Source organism: Polypterus senegalus, chromosome 2, assembly GCF_016835505.1.
Source record: "Polypterus senegalus isolate Bchr_013 chromosome 2, ASM1683550v1, whole genome shotgun sequence".
Taxonomy (NCBI): domain Eukaryota; kingdom Metazoa; phylum Chordata; class Cladistia; order Polypteriformes; family Polypteridae; genus Polypterus; species Polypterus senegalus.
Window position 1 is genome coordinate 95,736,078 of NC_053155.1, and position 19,981 is coordinate 95,756,058.

A 19,981-nucleotide genomic window follows, 5' to 3' on the forward strand; every position below is an offset into this window, starting at 1 on the left:
AATTTTATTGAACAACAGATTGTGATTTATGCCACAATTTTTGCTTTTATATGTTATATAAAACTATGTTTTATTATTATTTGACCCCCCTACAAAAATGGGGATGGATGGATGGATATTTTTTGCCCCCCCCAGACAAGCCAAATGCCCACCCACACATGATGTTCTGGTCACACCTCTGCCCACGGGGCTGTCTTCCATATAAAAGTTCAAAAGGGGAAACCCAGTAGAGGCTTGAGGGACTTCCCGATTTGCAAACAAGACCAGAGGAAGCAACTGATCCCAGTATCCCCCATCTTTGTTAACTACCTTGCGTAACATCTACTTTAAAGTTTGATTTAATCGTTCTACCGACCCATCCATTTAGGGATGATAGACGATGTTTTTAGATGTTTTATTTTGAGTAATTTAGCTACTTCCCTGAATGTGTCCAAAGTGAAGGGAGTCCCTTGGTCCATTAGAACTTCTTTGGGGATCCCCACATGAGTGAATATCCCTACTAATTCCCGTGCAATATTTTTTTAAGTAGCTGAGCGCAAGGGAACAGCTTCGGGAAATCGAGTGGCATAATCTACTAAGACTAAAATATATTTAAAGCCTTTTAACGAGGGTTCCAATGGTTCTACGAGATCAATACCAACTCGTTCAAATGGAATATCAATAAGGGGTAACGGAACGAGAGGAGCTTGGTCCCTTCTAGGAATCTGACGTAATTGGCATTTGGTACACAAAGCACAAAAATGTCAGACCTCCTAATTAATTCCTGGCCAATAGAATCTGAGCTTAATTCTCTCCAATGTTTTTCCGAAGCCTAAATGGGCTCCCAGAAGGTGAGCATGTGCTAATTCACATGCTTGTTGCATACTTATTACAAAGAAAGGCATCGGTGGCATGGGATTTAATGTTGTATAACCATCGGTGAATAATATTGCATTTCTCGCAAATTTTAAGTAATCATCGTTCCATTCTCTTTTAAATGATGAGGGAGTGAATAAAAATTGGGCTGTTAGTTCCTGTATAGGGTCTCTATTGACCACAATGGGAGGGGCTTCTGCCACCATGTTCCCGCAGAGGACGATGGGACATCGACTCCTTCACATTGTTTACCTAAATGGGCTCTAGCAACAGTTGTACACGGCGTGGAGGCAGTCGGAGCTGTATTCTCCATTATTAAGCCTAATCTTTTCTCAGGAGCAGTTATGTTTTTACCGCTATTAATATCACTCCAATCCCTTCCTAATATGACTGGAAACGGAGGATCCGGTAATACAGCAATGGCCAGTCTTGTGGTATTGTAATATAACGCGACCACACATTTAGCAGTTTTATAGTACTGGATATCTCTGTGTATACATTTAAGGCTAGTTTTTATTGCTATTATTGCGGTAAAACAAAATGGGAAGCAACAATAGAAATGTTATTCCCGGAATCGAACATTGCCCTTACCTTTCTGCCATTTATAACAACTTCACCTGTATATGTAAGAGACAAAGGGTTAATCACAGTGGCACAATACCTTTCTCCCTTCACCAGTGAGCAGTCCATGGATTCACAGGGGCAATTAGGTGACAGATGTCCCATCTCCCCACACTTGAAACAGCGGGAAGGTGAAACGGTTTATCTCTTTTACGGACGGCAGGTTGAGGAGCTTGTCGGGAGGGCTCAGGAGCTTCCCCACGCACCAGTTGGTTATGGCGAAAGAACTGTTCCGATCGCCCTGATTTGCAAGCCGCCCAATGACGCTCTGCTATTTTGATTAAGGTGTCCATGTTGTCATATGGTTGTTTCCGGACTTGCTGGGCTATATGATCAGGGAGGGCATATACAAATATTTCGCAAGCCAGTAACTGACCCATTTTATGGGAGTTGTTTATGTCGGGCCGTAGCCATCGACAAACTTTGTTCCAAGCCTCGAAAGCTTGGGTTCATAGCAGCCGATCAAGATCGAACCTATGTCAATTGTGGAGTTTTTCCCAAAATAAGAAAACATTGTTGGGGACTGACCCTGTATATTGTCCTGCGGACAAAGCAGCAAAATAAATGATCAAATGAACCAAAGAGGTAACAGTTGACCAATTTTATCAGTCAAAATGGCGTTTTTATACAGAAATGTATTATGGGAATAGGAAATGGTTGGCAGGAAGTGATGTGGCAACAGGAAGCGAAAACAACGTCGTTTGATGAAAACCGGAAGTGATGTCTTTTTGAAGCGTCAGAAGTGATGTCAGTTCATGTGACCAAACGTGATATTGTGACGGCCATTTTGGAAGCTGGAAATGTTGATGATTAATTTTCCTCGGCTTTCCTGTGGAGAGAAGCAATTCCCATAAGTACCATGTGACAACTCTTCATCTCGCGATGTTTCACTCACCTTTAGGCTTTCTGACTGCCTCCTAATCACATGTGTGTGATAGTATCTATTTCAGTACCCTCATTGTTCTGGAATATCTTACAAATTTCACATCATGTCACATCATGTCAATGGGATTAATAGCTTGGTCATTCACAAATGTTTCAATTTCCTGCACATTTTGAAATCTCTCTAATGCTATTCAAGATACCTTGAAACAACAACATTTATTTATATAGCACATTTTCATACAAACAGTAGCTCAAAGTGCTTTACATAATAAAGAATAGAAAAATAAAAGACACAATAAGAAAACAAAATAAATCAACATTAATTAACATCGAATAAGAGTAAGGTTCAATGGCCAGGGGGGACAGAAAAAAAAAAACTCCAGACGGCTGGAGAAAAAATAAAATCTGTAGGGATTCCAGACCATGAGATCGCCCAGTCCCCTCTGAAACAGACAAGAAGTCAGAATGAATGCAATTTTAGGGGGTTATTGAGAATTCTGAATAATATTTGTTTGAATAATCAAAGAAGCAAATTTATGCATTTCTGGTTTTTTTTGCCCACTCCAGTTTTGCAAGAGTAACTGTACCACAAGCTGAAGTCTACCAACAAAATAACTCCATGAAGACTACAGCACAAACACTGCCACTGTATCAAGGTCTGGATGAAGACCCACAAAAGGGACTTTGTATCCAAGGTTTGTTTGTCTTTTTAAAATTTACTATATATGGCTACTTAACTTTCTTATTTAAAAATCATTTTAGCCTTACATTTCTTGGATAACTATAATTTCCTTAAAGCACTGTGAATTATTTTTTCTTTTGTTTAAAAACAAATTAGACATTTTTCATAGATGTGTAAATTAAATATTGCTATTTATTTTAATGCCTGCCAACTCTTACTTTTTGAAAACTTTGATAAATAATAAACATCTGCATACATTCCCGTGGAATTAAATAAGACTGAGGCCAAAAATCTCAACTGTACTTTCTATTTTTATCAGGAAGGCAGATTTAAAAAATATTTCTGGAACATTTTGAACTTTTTAAAAATTAAACTACAGAAACGCGGTACAGATCAGTTAACTTGTGTTTAAAAAAACCTCCAACCATTTAAGAAGTCTTTGTGATCCAGAATTCAATCTTAATTAAATGTTGGCATATTCAGGAGAATTCCCAGCGACGTGTGCTACAGTAGGTGAATTGTCAGATCTAAATGGGTACCCTGCACTTTTAAAAATACTGGCTCTTTAATGCCATTTTAAGGTTCCTCATAGAACTATTGCTTGACAAACCACCATTTCGTTCTGGGAAGAGTTCTTTGCACATGCATTTGGCTCTTTGTGCTTTAAAAAACTTTCTATTCTTTGCTATTATGTAGAAGAAAAAACAAAATCTATAATGTATGGTAGGCTATCTAGCAGGACACTAACAGATTAAGAAAACCTGGATGTAAGCCTTGTTACTGTATGCTGCAAGAGTCCTTTTAAAATCAGGAACCATTAATATTTCACTAATCTGTTACCATCTGTTAAAGGTTATATACTGTGTGCAGCCTGTTACAGAACTAAAAAAAAATAAATACATAGGTCTTTCTGTAACCTTCCATTAGTTGGGTCTTTTGGTACCCCAATGGCATTGCTCTGAAGAACTGCTCTGGCACCTTTATTTTTAAGAATGTTGGAAGGACTGGTGCCCTTTCCACAGTTTGTTCCTTCATGAACTGGATGAACAGGTTAAGAAATAATGAATGAATAGCTTAATTTTTCTAAGCCTTTAAAAGTTCTTAGTTTAACACAATTACATGTGTGTTGCTGATGCTGTTATATGATAAAGCTCATTAATTAAAAAATGAAAGTCAAAATAAATAATTTTTAACTATTATTATAAAGGTAATATTAAAATAAGGTACATTGTGATAGGTGAATTACTAATAAAACAACCAATTAATCAGTCTTTAATTTTTACTCACATATTTCACCATCACTTGGCACCTTACAAAGCAAACAAGTGTACTGTTCAAACTAACGTAATAAAATGCAAGGTCGTTCAATGCATTTTAGACAAATGTGGAGGAGTTTACATGAGTAAAATATGAACACACTGGAGGTACAATCTGCCAATATCAGTGGACAGCATAGTATTCTGCCTTGAAGCAGAGTCCTACCAACAAAAAATTTCGTTATGTGTATGCATAATGACAATAAAGAATTCTGTCTCTTCTATCGATCTAATCTGGATGAACAAAAGTGTGGGATTGGCCTTTGAGTGGCTTCATGAACAGGAAAGCAAAACGTAAGGGGCTGACGTAAAAACCTGTTGTGATTAGATTGAGGGATGTGCCACACTGCTGATGTGGGAATCAGGACTGGGGGAAAACAGAAGACCTATTCTGTGTATCATAATGTACTGCCAGGACCCTGATGCTGTAATAGTTGACTGCAAAATAAACAGCTAGAATGAATAAATGGGCTTGTAGTCTTTCAAGTGCTTTCACTAATTGTGTATTTTTAGTTTACTATAACTTCTGGTCGTATTTTCTTGTCAAGCTTTAAATAATTAAGTAAAATACACAATGATGTATGTAAAATGAAAAAAATAAAATGTGTTAAGTACTGGTACTTCATTTGGAAATTTATATGGAGTATTATTGCTTTGATTTAGTAATAGTCAGATTTTTTTTTTTATTTATACAATTGGAATTTAGAATAAATATGCTTCACCACCTATAAAGTTGTTGTTTAAAAAGTCTTTACATACTGTATGCTGGACTGTTTCTAATATACAGGAGTGGACAAAAGTAGGTTTACAGTTTATTCTTGTATTATTATTTATTTATTAATGATTGTAGTATGTATTTGTATTACTTGTCTGCTTATTTGTCTTGTTGTTGTTATTATTATTATTGTTATTAGCTATTGTGATAGTCATAACCTGCATGTCTTTTCACATATTAACAACTATAAACCTACTTTTGCCCTTCCCAGCATATCCTTTTGTTGTGTCCTTGTCTCGCAGGAAAAATACTTTTTATTACAAGCAAAAATCCCCATCCTTTATCTTGATATGTTACTTAATATTTTATTCTCTCCGTTCAGTGGCTATACAACTGCTAATCTGTGTAGTGCAGGTGGTTGCTCTGAGCACATCTGTGTAGTTGTCAGTTATGAACACAGAGCCAGCCTAAGGTATATGTAATCACAAAAACCAAGTCATTTATGATGATTTAAGCAATTTTATCACCCTAGAATGCAGTGGCAGGTGATTTCAACAATAAAATGTTGAAACTGTATGGTGATTAACCTCTTGTCTGTTCCGTTAAATCGAATCGCACATTGAGAGGGTTACCTTAGCCAATAGCTACAGAGGATTCATTGTTGTAGCAGCCATGTTATTTAATTTGCGGATACATTTAGTTATTTTGCTTTTGCATTTTATTTATTGTCATAACAAAACAATCAAACACATCGTGTTATATAGAAGAGTCATCCAATCATAAATATAACACATTTTTATTCTTGAATCGTCAGTCTTTGTCACATGCCTCACACATTTGGAAAGCTGCCATTTTTACTAGCTCACAGATTTTGCTCAATTACAAGAAAAACAACACATTTTGCACCCCTAATTTTCAACACTACAAATAAATACTATGAATAATTTAATACATGCTTACTAAATTTTTAAATGCAAAGTATAAAATTTATTAACAGTAATTGTGAGAAAATGTTCAGTAACTCAGGAATTCTCTTGTCTGTAAGGTTTTTACAATTTCTTGTGGGATAATACAAAACTGAAAACAAATTTGAAATTATATATTACATATTTGCATTTTTTCAGATTTCACCATAGAGTTGACCTTGCTATTTAATTTATAAAATATATTTTCATCCTCTAGCTTTGTAAAAGGTTGACTATCACAGTGAAAAGGTAAAGAATCCCCACAAGTAACAAATGCATGTAGAATTCTAATTGATAAGGAAGAGAGAGACCGGAAGGCAGTTATTCTTTTTGCCTTTTACAAGGTGTGCCAAGTGTTAGCTTTAAGTGCAGTCACCCATTAGCGCTGAATCTCTTTCATATTCTTCCTTATTGCTTCAGTGAGGTTGTAACCTTTAAAATAAATTCCAAAATCAGAAGAGTGTAGGAAGTGATGAAAATACAGTATGGTTTGGATTTTGAGGATGAAAGCTGTATCTGTATGAAAAGCTTTATACATTATTCCATTTTTGTAATCCAGTGATGAGGCAATACGTTAGTCCAATTATATTCACCTATTTTTTTTAACAATGGCTTTATAATCTTTATGTTTATTAATCCATTTGTTAAAAACCTTACATTTAAAAGTATGGAACTGAGGTATAATGAGTGGTGTAGCAGATGCCTCCGCAGCACCTGCAAGGCCCAAAGAGCCCCCTAATCAAACCTCAGTAAAGCCAGTCACAAAAAAATATATTTAATTTTTGAAAACAGAAAAAATAAAAAAATAATAGCTACTCTTAAATCATCAGTGAAGACTGAATTGGAGAAATGCTACTACAGTACTGAGTTTCGTAACTGGAGATGACCATATGTGAGGTGAATCAAGCATTGTGACAAACTCTACAGAAGAGCCTTCTTCTCCTTGTGCTTCTTGCCCACCTCTTTCTATTGTAGATGAAAATGAGGCAATACATAATGATGTTCGGAACAGCCTGACAGTCCCAGACCAAGGTACAAATAACAATAAGCAGCATTTGAATAGAAATAAGTACATACTAATATTGGGCTCTCAAAATGTTTCATACGTAAACTCCAAATCAGTTTTCCCCTATGAATAGCAACAAACTGGCCAGGCAGAGGTCAGCTTGGGGTGCATGCACTGGCACAGTGTATTACGGCACCCACTACGCAACGAAACAGCTCGGGATCCTAGTTGGCAACCCCCCAGGCAGACAAGACGTCCAGTCCTACCCTCCAAAAATGACCCTGTATCTGCCACTGCCAGATGTTACATGGGGCTTCACCTTGGCCTAGTTCAGCCACTCAGGTCCTCAACAATGAGGATCCTGTGAGCCGGATCACCTTCGGAAAATTGCGCCACTTGGCCATAGTGCCGTAACTTATGCTCCCTCACAATATAGGTGCATCATTCAGCAACCACTCATTCAATACAAAGTCAAACCAGTAGTACCCAAGGATTCTCAGAAGAGACACAGTAATAAAGGAGTCCAGTCTGTGTCTGAGGTCACTAGACAGCGTCCATGTCTCGCAACCATATAGTAATACAGGAAACACCAGGATTCTAAAGACTTGGACTCTCGTCCTTTTGAATAGATATTGGGAGCTCCACACACCCCTTTCCAGTGACCTCATGATCCCCCATTCTCTCCCTATCAGTCTACTAACTTCATAGGAAGAGTCACCAGAGACATGAATGTCACTGCCAAGGTAAGTAAACCTCTCAACAAGGTCAACACTCCCTCCGTAGACAGACACATTGCTGATTGCTGTGCCCAAGAGGTCATTAAAGGCTTGGATCTTGGTTTTTAAGCAGGACATTTGCAAGCCCAAACACTCAGACTCCTCACTCAGTCTCTCGAGATCAGTGGATCTTTCTTTGCCAACAGATGCCCCACAGCCGGTGGAGCCCACAACCTTTCCCAACAACCTGTCCATGTAAGCATTGAATAGAGTAGGAGTAAGAACACACCCTCCGACAAACCCCACAATCAACTCGTAAAAATGCTGAGGTTCTGTCTCCACTCTGCACAGCACTCATTGTACTAGTGTGCAGGCTGGCCATGATATCCAGCAACCTTAAGGGGATCCCAAGAACTCTCAGGATGTCCCACATGGCAGCTCGATCAACTGAGTCAAACGCTTTACAAAAATTGCCAAAAGCTGCAAAGAAACTCTGCCAATATTCGTATTTGCGCTCCATGAGAACCCTAAGTGCCAGGATGCGGTCAATGGTAGACTTCTTAGGTGTAAAACCAGACTGCTCCAGTCACTGATAGGTGAGCAAGTAATCACAGATCCTATTAAGGATGACCCTAATAAGGACCTTACCCAGCACTAAGATCAGTGTTATCCTCCTGTAGTTGCTGCAATCCAGGCGATCACACTTCCCTTTCCAGATATGGACGACAAGTCCTGTTTTCCAGTCAGTTGGGATGATGCCAGTCTCCCAAATGAAAGCAAAGATTGCTTACAATGCCAGGAGGACAGCCTTACCACCAGCCTGGAGAAGTTCACCCCGGATACCATGGAGCCCTGCAGCCTTTCCTATCTTCAGCTAGTCCACCACCTGTGCAATCTCAGTGAGATTGGGTGCTTTGCAACTAATTGGAGGATCAGCCTCAAGAACCATAGTTTAATTAATTTGATATCAGAGAAAACATCTGAATTGATACAGACTGCACTTCAGTGGAGAGGCAGATGTAACTGAAATATGGTAGAACACCCATATAGTGTTTTTCTAGAGATTGACTACAACAAAAGTGTTAAATGCAGGAAATTGTACCATTAGTACAGATTTTGGTTTGCTGCATTTAGTTTTTTTAATATGTTTTCACTGTAGTTTTTATTATGATTAATAGCTACAGTAGCTGATTGCAAGTGCACCATTGGTAAACCACCACATACATTACAACCTTGTGTTTGATTTTTGAAGCCAAAAAAGACTATATTAACACTGCAGCTCCATTCCCATTTTCTCACTCATGTGTGACATACATCTGATGTTTCTGGGAAATTATAATTAGCAAAAATCGATATGAAATTAAAACTTTTCAGAAAGGATTTACAGTGTTCTTGTAACAATTGTTTTACAACCAAACCCATCCCAGTGTCCTCTCGCCATTCCTTTGGTTCACTTGCTACTATGTACAGGACACCAGTCGAAATACTGTAGATGTGCACAGACCAACAGCTCTGATCTTTTATTTCCCATTTCTGTTTCTTTCACAAGCTTCCAAATTCACAGACATTCTGCACTGAAACAACGTGAAGCAGTACAGCAACCGGCATCTGTCTGACAAAATAGTTTTATTCATTTTACGCTCATTCAAGATCGATATGTGTACTCAAATCCAATGTGGATCAGTTGCGAGGCAATCAGATACAAGGCAAAAATCAGGACTTTTAGCTGCAATGTGAATGTAGCCTTAAAAGACTTGTGCTTCTTCGGACAATGGATGTTTTATGTTCAAAATCAGGATCCAAAAATGTTAAATATGTGAAAATGCTAAACATAGGAACATTAAATCAGGGTTTCATTGCTTTTTTTCTAGAAAGGGTCCTCCACCTCCACTATTGCTGAGGGGCACACAATTTTTCAGCTATGCTAATTGGTAAGATGTCACTGGTCACATATCACAACTAGGAAAACTTTGTTAGCAAAATTATCATATTATACTCATTTTGATATTGGACATTGTTTATATGAATTCACAAAAATGTAGCCACTGCCTTTTTCTTGCTTTGTGGTTTTGCTGTATATATGTAGTAATAAATGCACAGTGCCACCAAAGAGAGCTGCAATACTGAGTGACTGTTCTATCCTTAATAACCCTTTGGAAAGCCATACTTTGCAAGCTACATATATTTAAGCCATAACTTTAATGTTGATATGAAATAAATGACAGTGGTCATTTCCCTAAAAATAATTTTTCAAAGTAAATATAGTAGTGTAAAAAAAATGTAAGTCATTTATAATGGCCAGCAGGGGAAACCAGCCCAGTGCTGCCCATGGTGGAATTAAGTGCAGGGGCAGTCACTAAAAATACTCTATTGGACTAATTTGGGCTCCAAACTAAAACGTCACTGCCTAACACCATGGAGAGCAATGCTGTATACCTGTACCAAGTCCCATAAATGACTCCTAGGGGCATTCTCCTAATAGCTAATGTTTAGTGAATGTACTGCTGCAGCATTGGCTGCCATCGCATCATCCAGGTGCATTCTACACATTAGTGGTGGTTGAAGTGGTTCCCCTCTGTCTATGTAAAGCGGTTTGGGTAGCGGGAAAAGCACTATATAAATGTAATCACTTATTATTCTGATTATTACCTAGAAGTGTATGAACAGATCAAGAAAATCTTCACTCAAATGTGTTATTGTAAGCTTTTAAAATCAGGAGCCCATCTGTGTTTTATAAATTTATTAGCATCTATTCGTGGTTATTTACGAAGTCTAATATAGATGTAAATAAATAAATAAATAGAGGTTCTTTCTGGAACCTTCGAGTGGTTGGTTCTTTTGGGAACCAAAAATAGTTCCCCTATGGCATCGCTCTGAAGAACCGCTTTTGCGCTTTTATCTCTAATAAAATATAGGTCTGGTCAGTGAAATGTTCTCCAGGTGGATAACTTTCCGGTTGATTCATAAGCCCATGGTCTTCCACCAGTAGAAATGGGAAATCTGCACAAAATTTAGCAGTGATATCTTCAATGTTATGGATTTGCATACCATGTAAACTAAGTAGCAGATATAACATAGTGTGTTTCTGCTTCTCCTTAATATTTGCTTAAAATATCATTGTGTAATTGTGTTTAGAAAGGTAACCATTTCAAATGCATAGATAAGCTAGAATTAAGGACAAAAGGATGGACGAATCACACTTTTCACATTATTTGAAATAAGGAAATTCTATGCTCTCTTTGTAAACAAGCACATTCACAAACTTGTGAAAATAAGAGACAAAATGGGAAAGAATGTCGGAACAGAAAAAGGCTAACAAACAGATACTACAGAAAAGGGAAATGAAAGGAAACAGGTGCACTGCTGAAAACAGAATAAAAATGGATTACCAGAGCTTGACACTAAAGTCTGCCTCTGTGTCTGATTACTCTCTGAAGGAAGGGAGAGCACCTGATGCCAAAAGATGTGGCAGCACATTTAACCTGTTGTAGCAAAACATTCAAAACAGACTGCTTGCTTTTTCTGAAAACAATTACAGTACAAGATCTCATATACCCCATCCAAGCCGTTTATATTGAGCTGTTATATTTCATGGAAAAAAACATGATGATATTGTGCAAAAGCTGTATTTCTGGGAAGTTCATGCAAAAGTTTAAAATGGACTTTATTCCTGTATCACTTCTACATTCATATATATTTCATAAAAGACTAACATGAGCTACCAGGTAATAAGAAAAGAGGAAGGTCTAAGAGAAGGTTTATGGATGTGGTGAGAGAGGACATGCAGGTGATGGGTGTAACAGAACAAGATGCAGAGGACAGGAAGATATGGAACTAGATGATCCGCTGTGGCGACCCCTAACAGGAGCAGCTGAAAGACGAAGAAGAGTTGTTTTTGCCTGGTAAATCAATAGTAAAATATTTTTTAAAATGTACATGAAACACTGCGTGTTTAGCTTTTATGAAATTGTTATAAGAATACCCTGCTATCTCCTCAATAACACTAAATTTTACCCTCCCTATCCACACTCAATTATGGTACTCCTTATTATGACACAAAACAAGGATCATCCTAGTTGCTCATGCTCTCATGATTGACCTGTTTGCCATTTTGCCCAAAATAAAAAAAGATGAATGTGTTCTGGGAATGCTCAGTGCAAAGCTCTTGATCCTTATCATTCAATTCCACATACTGTATCCACACTAGAGCTATCATAAAGATTATTATATAATTAGCAGGGCCACTAATATCCTGCAGTAATATTTTATAAGCATTAATATTTTCATGAATACATCATTTATGAATTTGTAAAGATAAAACCCATAAATATATCAATTCTTTCTTGAAAGATTAAAGGAAACAGTTGGCATCACATTAATTTCGTATCAAAAACTGACCTGCCAATTTCTTCCAGTACATATTACCCTATTGTTAAAAGTTATTTTTGGATGCTAGATAATTATTATTTTGTTTTTTGAGTGTCAGAGGTTAAATAGTGCAGACTCCAGATATATCTGCACTTATCGCCAGTAAATCCTTCAAGCCAAGAATCAATCTGTTCAACCATTCATCTGTTCAACCATTCTTGCATATTCTGGAGAGTCTGATCCACAACTCTTAAAGTAAAAACATTTCCTTGTTTTAACAACAAACTTTGTATGGGGTTAGGGATGTCCTGCATCTAATTATAGTACTATTTATGTCAATTCTGGATAATATCAGGATTTAAAAAAAGAAAGAAAACACTATAAGTGTTAATAGAGAAAGCAAATGGAACAGAGATTTGCACATAAGCAACATATTTGTGTGAGTGTCAGTCATACTGTCATAATCTGTGATATTGATTGGATGTTCTATACAGTTTTGCCTCAAGAATCAGTAATGGACCCTCTTCTCTCCCTCTTTATTATTCTTTGTTATTCCTTATTTATTGTCTCCTCGTGGTTTTTCTTCGCATACTAACTCAAAGTTGATGATACCTGGACCCTTCTATACATTCTTTGTTGTTCCCATCGCATCATACATAAATAAGCATCATCTTAAACCTTTTTATTTGTTATTATCTAGGTATTAGCTTCCATAATGTCACATTTTCACCATTAGCGACTGGCAATAACCTTGATGTGGCCTTTGATGATTCCTTCTCTTTTAATTAACACATTTCTTCAGTGACCGTGTCCTGTCATTTCTTTCTTTGAAAAAATTGCAGCTTTTTTTTTTTAATAAATGTATGCATTAGCCTTTCTGCATTGCACATAGTTTGAAAGTGTCTTAACATTTTTGTACTTTTCTACATGAAAAAACAGTTTTGGATTGTCTTCCAGTGTGGGTAGGAATCACTGTATTAGATAAGGTAAATATAAACCACACGTTGTCTTCATCAAGTACAGGAGTGGTCCTAATTTTGCTACCTGGATGCCAGGCTAATATCTTCTGAGGTATCAGATCCTTCAGTTGCCTTCTGCAGGTCAGGACCCTCAGACAGTAACCATGCATTTTATATTAAATAGGCAGTGTTAACGGGGTAGAGGTTTCTCCTACCATCCTGTCTCTTCCTAATGTGTTTAAAATGAACAAATGGTCCAGTCCTCTTTCCTATGCTGTGACAAAGTATGGTAATTTCCTGACATACCTCTCTGAGCATGTGCATTTCTGTTACACCTTTTATAGTCCATAAATATGAGTTATGAATAGCTATGAAACAGCTCATTCAAGCCTTGCTATCATTTCTAATATACCGTATCCAATTTCTTTTAATTAAATACATTATTGTATTCTGTATCTCTCTATCCATTCTTCTGTTTATTGAATCTGCACAATCCAATTTTAGGGTCATGGGGAGCCCATATAGTGAATATTTTGTTTCATATGAAATATATGTTGCTTTTTCAAGGTGTATAAAATTGTCAAGATTTCAATAGGTCCTGTCATGCTGTTTGAAGGTTATTTCATTTACTCTGGCAACAGCAGGTCAAAAGTGCAGCCTGTGTTTGTTTTTTCTCTCTCTTGGGGTTTATATGGCACTTAGAAATTGTAAGACCCCACAGACAAACCTAACAAGCCAAAAGTGAAGCCCCTGGGCAATCAGATATCTGAAGCCACTGATTGAACAGATGAGCTATCCATGTAAAGACAGTCTGAAGCAATTAAAATTCAATCAAAAAACAGAAATGAGAGACTGATAAATAAAAGGTGCTGTTTGTTCAAATGAATTCTATAAGAACAAAGGCGAATGGGGGGTTTCTTTATAATATTTTAGTTATACTACACACAAAAATAAAAATGTGCAACACAAGATTATCTTATGTCTTTCATTAATGAATCATTATTGGTGTCAATGTTATGAAAAATATACCAACTCTTAGCTGAATGAGCTTTCTCATTATAGTGCTAGCCAAAATATAAATAAAAGTTGTGTGTATTGGTAATTTTATATATGATGTTTGTACTACATGAATGACACTCAAGTATACTGAAAACTATTCTATTTTTTTAAATACCATTTATTTACAATTTGATTATGTTAATATAAAAAAGAAGACAAAAATATTTTTCACTAGTCTTACCACAAGAATTACCCTGATTAACCCTTGATTGTGTTGAATTTTATCCACAAGGATGCTGACAAAGGACAAAAGCCAAGGCGTGCCGAACGTTTCTGGCCTAGTCAGCCAAAATATCATTTGCGAGGGAGGACAGGGCCAAACCAAAGAGACAGAGAAGGCTGTTACCTTTTGTAATGGCTGTACCTGTTCATGTGTTCTAGACAATGTCAAATGGGATTTTCATAGTTCCTTCTACTATAACATATCAAACTGACAGATAGTTTTCATAAGAAGTCCGTGTGGACCACCAGGTGGCGCACCACTGCCCAAACCCGACACAGACAAATGTGAGATACAAGTTCAAGACACACGTTTTTATTTTTTATTTTTTCCCTCGTGGGAAACACCTTCCCCTGTTTCCCACAAGTATAGCACAGTTCACAGCACAATACAACTCTCTTCTTTCTCTTCTTTTCTCTCCTCCACTCCTCCTGGCAAGCTTCGTCCACCCGTATCTGGCGCCTGAAGTGGTAGCTGCTGGCTCCTTTTATAAGGCACCCAGAAGTGCTCCAGGTGCTTGTTGACCCACTTCCGGCAGCACTTCACTGTGATGGAAGAGCTGCCCATAAGGGTTCAGCAGCAGCTGCAGCACCCCCTGGTGGTGCCCATGGATCCCAACATGGCTGTATCAAACTCCAGTCCCAATGGAGCCCTGCGGGAGTCTGAGGCACCGCTGTAATCCATGGGGGGCTGCCACCTAGTGCTCCAAGGGAGGTAATGCTCTGGATAAGCTCCCTCAGATAGAAGTAAAATGAGGTCATTGTCTTTTGTCTCATGCTTCTCAGATTTTGATCCTGAGAAAAAATACTCCAGTATTCTCACAAGCATCTACTACTTAGTTCCAGCAGAGATGTCAGCAGAGTCACACTATGGGCTCAGATCTGCCAATTTGGCTTTTTTTTTTGCAATTTAAAAATGTAATGTCATTGTGTGTTGTGTAATAAATGATGAATGTATGGGCAGTTGGTTGTGGTAATAAAACACTTTACTATGATCACAAAACTGTAGTCCTTGTTTCTGATTAGTACTATTAGTATTTATATTACAGTGCTCCATTTAGATCATAGTCATTCTTTAAGTAAAGACAGGCAGTGTGGAATACATAGTGGTTAATACTTTGGACTACAAACCCTGAGATTGTGGGTTCAAATCCTACTACTGACATTGTGTGACCACAAAGAAGTCACTTGACCTGCCTGTGCTCCAACTGGAAAAACAAAAGAGATGTAACCAATTGTATCTAAGATAAAGATATCAGTCCAATAATAAGCAATAAAATATGAAGTCTGTCAAGAGATTAAAACAAGGCGAGGAAGAGTTTTCACAAAATATACTTTTCAAAAACAATTCTCCATTTGGCTCCCTTTTCCTCATTTGTATCTCATGTCTCCTTTTTGTCTAAAGCTATATCTCCAAAGGAATTTTAGGTGAAACATCTGTGACAAAGTTTGATTCTTAAATGAAACATAAATGAGAATCTCTTTCCAGTCTCGTGAGCCTTCAAAGTTCAACCATGAAGCAGTAAAATCTTCCAATGGATTGGCACCTGAGGTATTATATGACATAGTTGAGGCTTCAAAGATAAAACCTTGAAATCCTTACATGTCAAATCACTTTGCAAATTGCATCTAGTTTTTAGAGCCAAAGAAAAAATAGGTTTTGAATGAAAAATAACAAAAGGGAAATTTAGTTCAAAATATAATATCTGTCAAATCTAAAATAACAGTATAGTGCTAGAAGTTAAAGTAAAAAAAATAAGTTGTTTGATTGCGTTATTTTGGCTGTGATCTTCAGTTAAAGAGCCTTGTTTAGAGGGCTTTTTTTGGAAAATAAGATCTCGTTTATACATTGAAAATGAATTTGATCTTGAGTGTGTCTAACAAATAGGATGCTTAACCTCTGTCTTTTAAAAAAATCTACAAAAGCGACTACTTTTGTTCTTCTGGTCAGCTAGATCGTGATACTGGAGTGATTTGTGCAAGTCTTTTAAAAACTAATTTACTGAAGGTCAATGTAGCATGCAGAGCTTGGCTGTCTTCAGCTCAGAAAAGTTCTAATTTCTTCAGTATTCCCTTTGGCACATTGTCGCCAGGTCCTCAACACCAGCAATAATTATCTGGGCTGTTTGATTTTCAGTCTTGTGAAAGTTCTTTCAGTTTACCTTTGGTGAGCTCACATGCACAATTAATGATCATGATCGGGTCACTTTGTTATAGAGCAACATGATAGTTCTGTTCACTTTGTATGTATGGGCAAAAGTAGTTGCTATAAGTGTGTGGAAAATTATTTTATTATTTTAATGTCATATTTAACAATATTACGTATGTCCTCCAAGTCAATTACGTATATGTAGCGGGTCTTTATACCTTCTGTTCCAGAATGTGCAGTTTGCATCTTCTGATATTTAAAGTTGTATGTTCTACCAAGGATATGAGGAATAGAAACATCCATCCATCCATCCATTACCCAACCTGCTATAATTGCGGGTAAAAGCACTGTTTTACTACAGGGTCATGGGGGTCTGCTGGAGGCAATCCCAGCCAACACAGGGCGCAAGGTAGGAAACAAACCTCGGGCAGGACGCCGGCCCACCACAGGGTGCACACACACACACACCAAGCACACACTAGGGACAATTTAGAATCACCAGTGCACCTAACCTGCATGTCTTTGGACTGTAGCACCCGGAGGAAGACCACGCAGACACAGGGAGAACATGCAAACTCCACGCAGGGAGGACCTGAGAAGCGAACCCAGGTCTCCTAACTGTGAGGCAGCAGCTACCCATTGCGTATTTTGACTACATCTGTGGTTGTTAATTTGGCTAAGATGACAGATAGGAAAGATTCACAGTTTTCTTTAAATCATGCCCAACATTAAAAACATTACACTCTTGAAATTAATTATGAGGCAGACTCCATGTAATCCTTCTGTGTTTCAGTTAAAGGTACTGCTTGCCAGCCCATAGGGGGCGCTTCTCACATTGCTCAGTTCACTTCATATATAAGCAAACCTACAGATGAACATGTTTAAAAGCCAACAACTTTTAACAAATGTGCTAAAATTACTTATTTATAATAGACAAAGAAAAGTTTTATGGCAGTACCTTGAAATATGTTTGTGTGGGAACTGGTTGACTAGCAAATTTTTATTTGTAACGTTTTTCCTGGTTGTATAGACACCATGTGAAAATCTTTCTCTACGTAAAAAATACATGTATTTGATGTAACATAATAAAAAACAGTTTGAAGAGGTTGCAAAAAAAAGTTATTCAAATAAAAATACATGACATGACAGACCAAATGGTTTCTGCAGCAACATCATCATGTTTTAATATTGTTTTCACAATGTATTTTAACATAACAATGTATTTTTGTAACTTAGTCTTCATATTTCACAAAGAAAACCTTACAAAAAAGTAATAAAAGTATTCAATACATTTAAAGGTGATCTTGATTCATACTTTAGACACAATGTAAACTTTAACAGAACTCCTCAGCAGATGAGTAAGGATTTGAAAGCAATCGTGGGAAAAAAATCAGACACATAATTGCAGTTGTAACTGTAAAGCTTACAAGCACATAAGAACATAATTTAAAAATCATGAGTATGCTTCCCTCCACTTTCTCATATATTGAGATGGAGGAAAGGGTTATCAGAACCACTTTCAGTTGCACAGTTTTTCTGAAATATCGCATCTCTTTGTTTCTCATCATAACTAATTGTTAATATTGGTACACAACCATTTATCTCTATATATAATCAAACTTTATATTAAAATGATATTTTTGCAATTAGGGAGGTTGAAAATGGTGGTGGAATTGTTTCATGATTACATATGCATTACTTAGATTACATGCAAAGTAAAAAGGGTTATAGTGGCCTAAAAACATAAACAAAGTTTTAGTATTATATAAAATTTGTCACAATAAATTGCAATAGGTAAAACTGCATTTAGGTACATTTAATTATGATAATGATGGAGGAAATTAAAAAAAAATCATAAAATTAAATGTATTGCTAAGAACGACAGGGACGTAGCAGCTTATTGTTCCCATTACAACTTTAACATGTTCCTGTTAAACTGATGATGTATAAATTAAAAATAAAATTAATAATAGTTATTGAAAGAATGTGTGTTATAGTGAATACAGTTTTTAATATTGTGTACAAATGTATATTTCCATCATGGAAAAACTTTGGATGGTTGTTTAAATAAAATACTTCCGCTTGAGTAATTTTTCTCAAATTATAACCATAGTTTACTTGAAAATTTCTGAAAGTATTCAATTGAAGTACCATTTCCGGTTACTGTAACCAGTGGCCTAAAATTAGGGTTTGATTTGGATAGGATTCCTTATTTTTGATATAAAGCATGTGTACAAAATCTCATTGACCTAAATCAAAGCGTTTGAGTTATCGTGTTTACACACAGACACACAGAGAGACATAATTTCAAAGATGGCATTTTTGGACTCAGGAAGGTATAAAATCATCTCGAGGTCAAATTGTTTTCGCAATTCCTATACTTTCTCTAAACTATGCATACGAGAAAGTAAAAAGGAAATTTGAACTGTGAGTTTTTTTTTCAGTATTTTAATAGCAATAGAACAGTAAATGATAAATGAAATGTATTAAATAAATAAATAAAATGCTGTATAAGGAAAAGGGAATATCAAATTAGCTACAGGGAATATTAACAAAATAGAGTGAGGATTTACATAGAAGTAGTAGATGAATTAAACAGGCAAAAATGAAAATGAAGTAAGTCAAAGCTAATAGGGTATGTACAGTTATATATACAGTATATATATATATATATATATATATATATATATATATATATATATACAGTCAGGTCCATAAATGTTTGGACAGAGACAACTTTTTTCTAATTTTGGTTCTGTACATTACCACAGTGAATTTTAAATGAAACAACTCAGATGCAGTTGAAATGCAGACTTTCAGCTTTAATTCAATGGGGTGAACAAAACGATTGCATAAAAATGTGAGGCAACTAAAGCATTTTTTTAACACAACCCCTTCATTCCAGGGGCTCAAAAGTAATTGGACAATTGATCCAAAGGCTATTTCATGGGCAGGTGTGGGCAAGTCCGTCATTATGTCATTCTCAATTAAGCAGAGAAAAGGCCTGGAGTTGATTTGAGGTGTGGTGCTTGCATGTGGAAGATTTTGCTGTGAACAGACAACATGCAGTCACAGGAGCTCTCCATGCAGGTGAAAGAAGCCATCCTTAAGCTGCGAAAACAGAAAAAAACCCATCCGAGAAATTGCTACAATATTACGAGTGACAAAATCTACAGTTTGGTGCATCCTGAGAAAGAAAGCAAGCACTGGTGAACTCAGCAACGCAAATAGACCTGGACATCCACGGAAGACAACAGTGGTGGATGATCGCAGAATCATTTCCATGGTAAAGAGAAACCACTTCACAACAGCCAACCAAGTGAATAACACTCTCCAGGGGGTAGGTGTATCGATATCCAAGTCTACCATGAAGAGAAGACTGCATGAAAGTAAATGCAGAGGGTGCACTGCAAGGTGCAAGCCACTCATAAGCCTCAAGAATAGAAAGGCTAGATTGGACGATCAA